Source organism: Brachycentrus maculatus, unplaced genomic scaffold (genome assembly GCF_059751285.1).
Source record: "Brachycentrus maculatus isolate JH-2025_06_01 unplaced genomic scaffold, ASM5975128v1 h1tg000061l, whole genome shotgun sequence".
Taxonomy (NCBI): domain Eukaryota; kingdom Metazoa; phylum Arthropoda; class Insecta; order Trichoptera; family Brachycentridae; genus Brachycentrus; species Brachycentrus maculatus.
Window position 1 is genome coordinate 2,686,461 of NW_028280815.1, and position 13,382 is coordinate 2,699,842.

A 13,382-nucleotide genomic window follows, 5' to 3' on the forward strand; every position below is an offset into this window, starting at 1 on the left:
CAAGAGGAAAAGGACTTCATAGGACTTATTTATACTTCATCTATCTTATTTCTTATAAAAACGATAAACTTAAGAATCAATGTATTAAAAACAGAATGCTATAACTTCCGTCATCTTTCGTAAAAAAACTATAATTTGTTCGTCTCAGTTGAGAATCAATAAAATTAAAAAAATTGCCTTAGACTTCCATCTCTTTTCATATAAGACGATAGACGATTCGTTTCAGTTAAATAACAATGTGTTCAAAAATCAACGTTTTAAAAATTTGCATGAGACTCACGTCTTCTTTCGTATAAAAACAAAAGATGCTTCGTCTTGGTTGAATATTAATGAGTTAAAAATGGCATGAGGCTTCCATCTTCTTTCGTATAAAAACGATAGATGCTTCGTTTCGGTTGAATAACAATGTGTTCAATAATGGCATAATACTTCTATCATATTTAATAAAAAAACGATAGATGATTTGTGTCAGTTGAGAATCAATGTGTTAAAAAAATAGAATGCTCAGACTTCCATCATCTTTCGTATAAAAACAATAGATGCCTCGTTTCAGTTGAATATCAATGTGTAAATAAAAATCTGTCAGCGGTATTAATTATTTTAACGAGACTTGAATAAAAAAGAGTAATGGCGTTAATCATCACATAAAAAAATATATATATTTCGACATTCGAAACAAATCCCGCCTTAGTGCTCTTATGCTATTATGTTGGTACAGAGCGTGTCGTGGACATCGAACCCCGCCGGAGTCGGCTTACGGCTCCCTGATTTACGGCCTGCTCCCGACCTGACCCATGTTAAGATTAATCTACACACGTTCATTAAGTGAGTATGGAGTGAATTTTACAGCCGCAGACCTTCGACTCGATAATTCAATGTGCCTACAAGGGTCCCGAACTCCCACTCGTATATTTACTCGCCTAAAGATCCCGAACCGAGTCGATACTCGGGACAGGTTGCTGAATTGCAGGTAAAAGCAATATATGTAATTCTGAGTCAAGTAAAAGTTAATACTGCTACTACTACTATCAACATGCCGCTATATGTAGGGATTGGCAGAGAGGATGGAACGCCACACTTGTCTATACTGACATACGTTCCTATCATTCTTCACATCCATACATCTGGTCGTAGTTTTATATATTATAATCAAACACTGATTTTTAGGGTTTACCATGTTGCATTTAATTTTTTTTAAAAATAATAAAAAATGAAAATTTGTCGAAACAATTGTTTCGCCTTCTTAGTGCATTACCACACTACAATAGTTTATCTTTAAACAAAACGATTACTCAAAATACATATAAAAAAAAGACTTGAATTTATGTTTTATTATTATCTTGTCTTATCTTATCTTCTGACCCATTCTCACACATAATTATGGTAATTTCCTAATTTATAATTAAAATATAACTTAGTTTTAAAATGACAGTGATTTTAAAACAAAGTTATATTTTAATTAAAAAATTGAAAATCACAAAATTGTGCTACAAATACAAATAAATTTTAGGGTAATTTCCGTTAGCTATTATGTCAATATGCTACTCATTTAGAGGAAACAATGTTTCTCACTTACATTGCTACTGTTATTTTTTATATTTCTTCTTCTCATCCTCATCCACACCTAATGGTACATAGGGCACAGCATCAAATTGATGCAATATAAAGTTGATCGTTCATTATATGAAGGCAAGGTCTATCAGTCTAACGTTTCAGGTATCAGTCCAGGGTAATATTAAATGATTGAGTGAAAAAACACTTATATTTATTTTGACCCCACTTGGAATCGAACTCGAGACCTCCAGCAAGATAGCCAAACGCATTGATCATTTCGCTACGGAAGCGAATATATTATTTTACTATTTTATTACTTAATTCTAAATTTTAGATATCGGAATAATCGGCAAGAATATATGAAGAGATGCGTGATACGCAGTGGTGTGGGGTTCTATCCTCTCTGTCTACCACTACTTGGAATCGCCGTGATGGTAAGTTAATTAAAGTTATTTACATTATCCCATAGTTAGGTCGTTAGCCGTATTACTCTACCCTTATTGGCGTCGAGCCAACATTGATTAATATCGATATTAGATAATACACCAGAAAAGGCGCGCTTCAAACTTTGGAAAGCTTTTTACTAAAATAAATTTATCTCGAAGCACTTCTCTACTTCTGAGTAGCCATTAACAAACACGGGTATTATCTAATGCTTTACATTACACCAGCGGTTTTCAAATTTTTTTGGCGACGAACCTTTTCGAAACACTTAATATTTTACAGAGCCCTTAAACAAACAAAACCTGGATTTATGAATGGTTTTTAAACTAGAAAACATTTTATGAAAATTATATAAAATATGTAAATTATAAACTACTGGCTTTTACAATTGTACACACAACAATCAATGATTATACAATACCTACTCGTACAAGTTAAATTGTTTTATTTACAGTTTTCGATAGAAATATTCTTCTTTTTCTGTGCATGTCATTTCAGGCCCCCTTCATGTTGACTATCCTTGTCTTGAGCACCTCTATATAGCGCCTTGACGGTCCTGATCCCCGTCCAATCTCGTTTATTCCGGAGTTAGGAAATCTGTCTTCTGCCCACACCTCGTCAACCCTTTATTAGGTGCAATAAACATGCAAACTATGCCATGTTCTCTCCGATTCTGCGGCTTCACATGTTAGCCAATGCTTTTGAAAGTATAGATTTATTTAATATATTGTTATCCACCTTGAAATCTGTACTTTATTATCATTTCTTCTCCATGTTATAATGAATAAATTGAAACGTTGTGTTTCACTCTCTCTTGCTGCTCGCTGATAGTGTGTGAAGGAGACGTGTATTTACCAGTGCTTACTATTTTTTATTTTATTTTTATTTTATTCATTGGTGTATTTTTTTTATTAGATACTGTATATATGTATTGTTAAAGGCTTTAGCCGTTCAATAAATAAATAAATAAATAGCTCGTATTCCTCTCTCCTAAGCACATGCCCCAGACAGGACACCTTCAGGACTTAGTCAGTTAGAGCAGGGAGACAGTTGCTGACTTATCAGTCAGCAACTGTCTCCCTGCTCTTGTTCTTTGGAGCACATTTGCTTTGCTGACGATATCGGTCCATGGAATGCATAGCATTCTACAATGTAGCCACATTTCACATGCCTCTAATCGGTTTATAGTGCTAATCTTGAGGGTCCACGATTCAACTTCGCAAAGAAGTACTGACCAAACATAACACCTAACCAATCGTTGCTGAAGTTTTAGATTGAGGTTATCGCTAAGAATATATTTCTCATCTTATTAAAAACTGTACGAGCGGCCTATATTCTGCCTTTAGTTGGGTGTCTAGGTTGACGTTTTCAACAAGGACACTTACCATATATTAAAATTTTACGACTCTCTCTATACTGGCCTCATTCAATGTTATACGTGCTTGTGCGTGATCCTGACGGCTAAATACCATTTAAATTGTTTTGCTGATATTCATGTTGAATCTCAACTTTACTCCTGCATCATTGATTCTATACAACTAGTATGTTGCTTATCGTGGTGGAACTCTCGCAGAGGCCTTGTGGGCTCCGCGGAGCACACTTTGAGAGCCCCTGCATTAGACCATACCATACTAAATTACTTGTTCATGATGCCCTTAAACCACGGGAAGTTTCCTGTTAATCAATTACCTGCAACGTGATAACCCGTGTACATCGTTATATACAATTATAAAATATTGTCCGGTTGTGGCCTCGTGGTTAGTGTCGCGGACTCTGAGTCAGAGTTTCTCGTTTCGATTTCACTCTACCACAACACAGATATTTCTTTATATTTAATGAAATATATCGTTATATATATATGGAAGTAACTCATGAGTTACTTCCATATATATATAACGATATATTTATGTTGTCAAAAGAAGGATGTTAGTAGACATGCAGTCGAAATGCCATATCTCAGACGAATTTGTGGCAAAACAATGTATGAAAGATGTTCGTATAAGGGAAGAATGCAGGACCAAGCATATTTGTTTATTCAAATACTCAAATATTGTGCATATACTTATAAAATATTTAAAAAAAAAAACTAACTAACCATCACGCCGTTAACCTTGCAGGGGTATGCAGAGAGTATAGAAATCTGTATCCATATCTATTTGAAATAGATTTATTCTCTTTGGAGAATTTAAGTGAATTGGAACATGTGTTCATAATTCCAACTTATTGGGTTTTCTACACCTATATGGTGATTATTTACATGAAATTCTAAAGATGATAATTTTTATTTATTGATAATGAACTTTGTGGTAAGATCTATTCATTTTTTATTTAACTTTTACTTGTTAAATTACCACTGTTAAAATCTAATTTTACTCGTGTTTCGATGCATTACGCATCGAACGTGTTTGAAAATTATGCGGAATGCATCGAAATATGTTTCACATTATATTATAATATCGTAGTCGTACAGGAGAAGGTGACCAACCGCCAAATTGTAAAAAGTTCAGGAGGGCCATTTAAGTCACTTTTGGCAAGAAAATAAACATCATTGCAGTTAGTCATTTTTAACAAGTCAATATATTTACAAATTTTAGTAAATAAAATAAAACTCATTCAAGTGGTATATTCAAGTGTTTAATTTTAATAAAATAGTCATGTCATTCCACAAAGTTAATGCCGAATCAATAAATAATATAAGTCAATATATTATACTTCCAAGTTTAAAATCCTTTGGGATTTTTTCAGGGCAATATTAACCTAGTAAGATGTCAAATAGTCAATGATCAAGTTTTTGTAAAACAATGCACTTGGTCACTCTCTCCTGTATGACTACGATATATAGTAGTATTTACGGAGTAAAACTTAAATTTAAAATTATAATTTTGACTGCGTGTATTTTCCCAAGTAGACACCTCGAGTTACGTGATCTCACTTGAGCTGCTCATTACCACTTACTTGTGTGTGTACGCGTACTCGTACATACAGCTACAGCCTTCAGCCTACAGACTCCCGAAACGTGTGTCTACAGGGTAGCATCGGTAAGCCTCAGCCACACTCCAACAGTCGTTAGGCACTGACGGATAGTAGCTACAGGGTGACTAGAATATATACTTATGTAACTTATTTTATCTCAACATTTTGGTGGTATCCAAATCCTTGTTCATAAATCTAAATCCTTTCTAAAATTTAACTCCTAAGTTTCTCCACTCAGAGTTAATTATTTATTTGACATCTCAGCTTGATTTAAAAAGAATGAGGTATTCGTATTTACAAGGCCTTTGAGCTGTCATAGACTAGTTTAAGTGTTCACTTTATGCACGTGTAACATTCAACTCGACAACATGGTTTAAGTTTTGTACTGACATTTTAATTTTTTATTTTTACAAACATTTATAATTAAATAAGAGTGTTCACATGTCTTTGTCCTCTCCGTAGTGTAATGGTCAGCACGCTCCGCTACCGTTCTGGAGGTACCGGGTTCGATTCTCAGGGGGGTCAAATAAATAAAAGTGATTTTTTCCCTCTAATATTTATTCCATATTACCCTGGACTGGTACCTGAAACGGGGGGCTGATCACTTTTCCTTCATGTGTTAACGATCGAGAAAACACTGCGTTTGTATGATTCAGTGATAAATTTCTTGGTGGAACTGCATTTTATAGAATAAAATAACACCTATGTAATTTTATTTATTAAATAATACCTATGTACCGCATGAATTTTCCACACTAATGTTCATGTAGATAAAATTACATAGTTGCTATTTTATTCTGGTTAACATGACTTGTCACAGGCTGGTTAAGTGATCACTTTACACACGTATAACATTCACTATTCTGCCGATGATTGACAACCACGCTACTCAAATTTTCTTTACTTGAAATTAATCAATTTCGATTGAATGTGCAGAAATTCTAGAATTTGGACACACTGACAATGCTCTGCTAAATAAAAGCTTTTCTTAATCCAACAGAGATGATTATTCTGAACTCATATATACTGTGTCATGACATGGAACAATACATATCGCTCACTCCTTTCAAGAACGTCATAAATAAAAAACTATATTTTTTAAAGTTTAAAAATATGATAAAATAAATTAAAAAATAAATATCAAGCCTTATTTTAAACTTGTTAATGTGTAACAGATCTTTTTAGGTAAAACCTGATTGCTTTTTCTCCATTTGAAAAACATTTAGTATATTTAAAAAAATAATTAAACAATACCTTTTCTTCAAAATGCAAAAACAACACTTTCTGCCATGTAGCAGGTAAATATTAAGTTGAAAATTTGCCACTTTTGCTGGGCATTACGAAAAAATGCACAACTGAAAATTGACGATTTTTGATTTATGACGTTCTTGAAAGGAGTGAGGGATATATCTAGGAGTTTGTTCGTGCCGAAATTTTGAAGTAGTGTGGCTGTCAATCATGGGTACAATGGTGAATGTCACACGTGTATAAAATGATCACTTAACAAGCGTTTGACAGGTCGTAAGTCCTATGAATAGAAAGACTTCCATATTCTTCTTTATCTATGTTGAGATGTTCGAATATAAGTTTTTTTCATGATATTTCTCTTCATTAAATGATACTCGCTATTAATGTTCGGTTCACACTGTTCGATCGCCTGTGGGAGTAATGGCAGGTAGCCGAAAGATAAGCGAAATTCCCCGAAAGTATTCTTCTCTTTTCTCTTCTCGTGTTCTCCCGTGACTGAGAAGTAGTCAATAATCTGGGATTACGGGAGATCAAATACCGGGCCTGGAAGGAGGAGAGTAAAAGGACACGTGGGATTCGAACCGAGTCCAGAATTTGGGAATTAAAGTAGAGGGGTGAAGAACTATATTATGTTATTATGTTACTATACGAGAAAATCATGAAATTAAAAAAATATCTTCATTTGTATAAGACCAGTTTTTTAGTTTATTTTCGGAAATAGAACGTTGTTAACAAAACTTTATAAAATAAAACTAAAAGTTTATTTTCAATTTATTTTTACTTTCGAAACTTGAATCTTTTCATTTTCAGAGGTAGATATGTGTACCAGGGGCGTGCATTCCATATAGGCTGAAAAGCAGTGCCAATCATCATTTATCCACGTGACATATAAAAACGCAACCATTACCTACCCTACCGTACTAAGCAGTACCTAGCTTAACTGCCTCTACCGCTTGCCTTAATCAATTCTCTGTGACGCCACTGATGTGTGCTAATCTTGAAACCGTGAAATATTCATAGTTAAGGATAGTAAGGTATTATCTAATCGCCGCCTAAGAAGTTTCAAGTAAATATTTAAAAGTATATATTTGTAAAGACAGAGTGGTGTGGCGTTCTACATCCTCTCTCTACTCCTCCATCGAAGCGGCGTGGTAGTTAGAAAGATAATTTTAGGTTATTTTTTAAATTAAATTAAATACGGATTTATTCAGTAAAATAATTAAGTTAAAAATTTATTTAGCAAAGCGATAAATGGGTACTTAAAGCGAAAGAATCTCTAAAAGGTCCTGTAATTTCATTTCATGCGAATTTCTGTATTTTGTATAAAAGGACTTATTATCGAATTATGTTTAAAAAGCTAATTAGCATTCGTATAATTTGTTCGGTGCAAAAAAGCTTTTATGTAAAATATTGATTGGTATATCTCCTTATTGCCATTTTCCGATTTGGGGCGCGTGATTCCTTCCGGACAACCTTTTCAGCCACTCATGAATATCGCGTTTCCTTATCTTATCCGATTCATCGCACCACATGGGCCACCATCGCTTTAATCTGATTTCTGAAAACCGTATCGAAGTATTATAGAAAAGCAATAAATTATGATAATAATGCATTGATTTTTTCACTCACATCATATTCTCCTTATCATTCATCGTATGTGTAATAATTCTCGAAATTTCTACTTTACGACGACCAGTTACGGAATAACTATTCGCATTCATAATTGTTATATTATTTGGAATTCCTTGATAAATGTAAATCTATATTTAAATTGTTCAAAGTCTTTTTTCTCCGTAAATATTCACAGTTAAGAGTCACAGACAAAAACGTGATCATTTTAAATATATTTTTTGAACACCATGGCAGTACCATATGTTGAACGCGACATCAACAAATGGAATACTGCAATTGGTTATGGTAGACGGCATGCTTTTTGACAATTGCTATCATTCGTCATTTTCAAAGTTCCCGATTGCATTGTTCTTCCATAGAAATTTTCATTGCTTCACAAGCGTTTTAAAATAAACATATTTGTAATCTCTGCTTTCTATATTATTGTTTTAAATTATATCAAATTTAATCACAGTAACGAGCGACTGAGTGAAGTAATTTTTTTAAAAAAAAAATTGAATTAACGTCTTGCAGATTTTGATAATCAAGCATTAATAAAAATGCAGTGTAAAATTGTTAAAATACTCCCAGTCAAATACGTTTGTTTTTGTTGTTAGTTTTTTGTACTTTTTTTGTTAAGTAATTAAAGAATCTGACTTAACCTAACCTTACCTGATCTAACTGGATAAATATATTAAGGTTCGATTCAGGGATCACTATATTACTGTATCTTGTGATAAATTTTCAGGCATAAAGTTTGTGAAGTGCCAAAACATAATAAAAAATATTTTGATATCGTACATATTTTAAAAATATTTGAATTGGCATAGGAAAGGGAATTTTCTACGTCTCTTGGGATCTTAAATAAATATTTTTTTCTCTTAACAAAGCATATTGAAATTCTTAATGCGAAGGTGCTCATTGGAAAATAACTCAGTATAATTTTATATCGACATCGTTAAAAATAATTTGAGGCCATAAAATCTGAATAAAATACAATCAGGATGTCCTGATTCTTAAAAATGGTTTATTTAATATTTTCAGAATACCCGTAAATACCTAATTAAAAAATATCGTATTTTCTTTCGAAAAAAAAATAAAGCTTTTCAATAATACCCACCTTAAAATTTCAATTTATTAATTTATATTTCACCGTACTCATAATTACAAAAATGAACACTCTCTGAGTTTTCCCGTGCTGAGAGCACATTTTACAATAAAAATATATGAAAGAAAATTTACATCATTGTGAGTGTGTCCAAATACTTGTTCACACGCAAAATGTTATAATATTAATAAATTAACTGGTCAAATTATAAGCGTAAGTAATAAAAATGAAAAGGATATTTTCTCGCGTTTCTCATGTATGTGATTATAATCCAGGATTCAAACCTCACATACTAATATAAGAGTTTCTGCTCAATGAAAAGCCTATTTTCATCTCACCAATAGATGTCTCTTGTGAAGTTCTAGTGATTCAAGAACAAGGTTTCTAAATTGGTTCATATACGAGTATATAAAACTTCCAAGAATTTGAGTAGTGTGGTTGTCAATAATGGGTAGCATTGGTGAATGTTATGCGTGTGTAAAGTGATCACTTAAACCAACCTATGACCGTCGTCAGCCCCGTAAATGCCCAGACTACCATATTCTTCTTCATCTTTGATGAGATGTCAAAAAATAATATGAAAGAAATTTTCTTTAATGTTTTTCGCAGATACTTTGTGGCACATTTTATAAACTTAATAAAATAAAATAACTTTTTTAACCACTTTTTAATGGTACACTTTTTCAACAACCATGATGATGACAAGGTTCTTGTTGAAACCGGTCGGAAAAAGTGTACCAATAAAAAGTGGTTAAAACACAGTTGTTTTATTTTATAAAGTTTGAAAGAAAATTGCTTGTCACATGCAATCAAATACGACATGGCCGAATGATGCAATCTATTTCAGATCTACCCAATTATCTATCTCAATTATCCATTTATGAATGGCTCTTTTATACTTAGGTTCTGAATGGATAATGGAAGCAGTTTGCACAATTTTATTGCATAATAATCAAACCTTTTTTGATCAAAAGAGGCATGCGTTACATTATGTTTTATTTCTTTTTTTAGATGGGAATTTCATTTATTATTTACCTTGCTTATTATGTACAAGGTTTATTTATTATTTACTTTATTTATTATTTACCCTGCTTATTATGTAGATCATTTAGTGGATTTTCGTTTCTTCTAGCCAATTCAATGTGTTTTTATTTGATAAATTCAATGTGTTGGGAACATGAGGGATAATCTAGTGGCGTTACATTGTTTGATGTGTTCCTATGTTTGCGTCTTGTATGTAGTTCTATATACATTTCCATAAAGTATGTTGATTGTGATTTGTGTGTTTCGCTGGGAGGTGTTTTCTTGTGTTATGTGAGAGTAATTCTTGAACACATTTGTAAGGATTATTGTGAATGATTATTGCTATGCAATATATGTTTAATAAAGGACAGAATGGTGAACGTTACACAAGCGTATAAAGTGATCGCTTAAATAAACCAAATGGCAGGTCGTGAGCCCTGGGATATCAGACTTCCATCTTCTTTGATATAAATAGAAACGTATAAAGTCGAGAAACCTACAAATTTATATGTAATAATGCTAAACTAACTAAGTAACCATAACGCCGCTTCCCCGCAGGGGTAGGAAGAGAGAATAGAACGCTATGCCACCCTGTATTTGCAATGATTATACGCCTCTACCACATTCATGCATCTCCTCATACATAATAAGACAAGAATATTAGAGCTAATTAATTTCGACTCTTGATCCGGCCGCTATCAAATATTTGACATACTTGATTTTATCAAGTTTTCCTCGGTCTTCTTCTGCTTCATTTTCCAATTACATTTGCCTCATAAATTTGTTTAACCGCTTTTTCCTCACTCATACGTTTCACATGTCCAAATTATCTGAACACACTTTTCTAAATTTTATCGATAATGCTTATCTCAGCCTTTGCATTCTTTTTTCTCCATTCGAACATCTATTATACATTGTTTTGCCCCACGTTCGTCTGAGGGATCGCATTTCTTAGATTAATATATTATGTAAAAGAACAGTTGCATTTATCTTTGCAATTCGATGAATTGTCTTTTGCGCCATAAAGTTCTGATGAGAGTTACAAGTTTTCTCATATTGTGCGAATGAAGAAAGTAATTTAACGTATGATTTCACAATACTTTCTGGTTTATTTTCAAGAACAAAACAATTTCGGAGCTTTCCTCCACTCACTTTGCTTCTTCTCACATTTCTTTTTCTTTTCTCTCGCGGAGAGCAGCATCTGACCACAGGTGTTCATTATAACTTATAAAGCACTCGAGTAGATATGAGCCAAGACTCGGTAAATAACGTTTAATCCGAGTTGTGTTGTTTTTCCGCTGTTATTTCTGTGTTCATATTATATTTGGCTCTGAAATTACGAGTAATAAGGTTTGGAAGCCGGGGGGTCGTAAGTGCGGGGCTTCGTAGCTTCGGGATACTGGAGAATATTAAGAAAAGAGTCAGATACCACAGTCATTTATATATATATATATATATATATATGTATATATATATATATATATATATATATATATATATATATATGTATTTATATATATATACATATATATATATATATATATATATATATATATATATATATATATATATATATATATATATATATATATATATATATATATATATATATATATATATATATATATATATATATATATATATATATATATATATATATATATATATATATATATATATATATATATATATATATATATATATATATATACATATATATATATATATATATATATATATATATATATATATATATATATATATACATAGATCTTCTTAATGAACGGATCCCACCCACTTCTTGTTCGCAGCATAGGGGTCAATTTAAAAGAAAGTTTATGTGATAATTTACGAAATAAATACCACGTTATCACCGAGTTAATTTTTATACCGAAACTTTCATATTAATGCGCGAGAAGATAAGAAGCTATTAAGAGAAAAATGAATATAACATGAGTGGTTACGTAGGGGCTGCTTCACAATCTATACTACCTCGGAGATAAAACAGTTGAAACAAATCGAATAACCCTCCAAGTTTGAACAAGAAATAACCAAAGCATGTTTAAGTAACGTATATTGTAATTTGAAAAGTTCCAGGTACAAAAAAATATTAACTGAAAGAATGGATAAAGCTAGACAGTCAGGTATAGAAAAAGTATTTCGATTACCGTAGAACGGGGCGACTTGAACTTTGATATGTTACTTGAGCCCAGTACAAATAAAAATATTTACTTATTTATTTTTTTACAAAAATGTTAATAAAATTAGTATATAACCACTCACCGAGATTTTTACGTCTACCGGTTTCGAGACGTACCCGTCTCTTCGTCAGGACAATCACTAACACAGCATGCAAACAATACTACCCTTCACCACCATAGCACCATTTACACACTCAAAACTACACAAAATGTCTAACACATGCGATTTTTGGTCGACCCGAAGACCAACATGCACTATAGTTTTCAATACAGACATGCGTTACGAGCCGAGGTTAAACGTATATTAAAATTAGACTAGGAATCGAATCTACTTATATACTTGTAGGATGAGAGGAGTGGGGGGGGATCGAATTGGATATTGACGAATCGTGTTTAATCGATGTCGAATCAAACAATGGACTGTATGTAAAATTTATTTGGTTGTTAAAAAGATTTAAATCTGTATTTGTTCTACAATAATGAACGTATCGTGACTATAAGTGTCACCTGTCAGGGAAACAATGAATCATGCCGATACATTCATTATTGTAGACCAAAAACAGATCTAATTATTTTTTGTACTGGGCTCAAGTAACACATCAAAGTTCAAGTAGCCCCGTTCTACGGTACATAAATTATTCATAGGGAACTAAAGTTATGTGAATTATTTATATAGGGTAAACATAGTAATCCGCCTCTGTGGTGTAATGGTAAGCGTGTTTTGCTACCGTGCTGGAGGTCTCGGGCTCGATTCCCAGGGGGGGGGGGGTGAAAATAAATATTTGTGATTTTCCACCCTAATATTTATTTCATATAAATATAAACCTGGAGTGGTCCCTGATATAAAAAGTGACTCCCTTTTGGAGATAGTTCAAATTTGTAAACAAGTATTTGGACACACTCAAAATGTTGTAAATAAATTAACTGGTAAAATTATATGCTAAAATACATTAAAAATCATGTGTCAAGCGTTTTTCATGTATGTGAATATAATCTATGATTTGGACCTTAGAAAGAGTCTGCTTTTTAAAAGCTTTCCTTATCCCACCATAGATGACTATTGTGAACTCGTGTATATATATCTAGAAGTTTCAAATATTTGAGTGGTGTGGTTTATTAATCATGGATAGAATTGGTGAATGTTACACGTGTGTAATGTGATTACTTAACTAAGCCTATGACAATCGTAAGCCCTGTAAATGCCCAGACTTCCATATTCT

The 13,382-nt window shown here is 32.5% G+C and overlaps 1 protein-coding gene across 1 annotated transcript in view; it reads right to left on the bottom strand.

Annotated features, from left to right (window-relative positions):
- The window catches only part of vex (somatomedin B and thrombospondin type 1 domain containing protein vexed), a 183,976-nt gene that overhangs the window by 89,452 nt on the left and 81,142 nt on the right, over window positions 1-13,382 (bottom strand). The window lies entirely within an intron of this gene.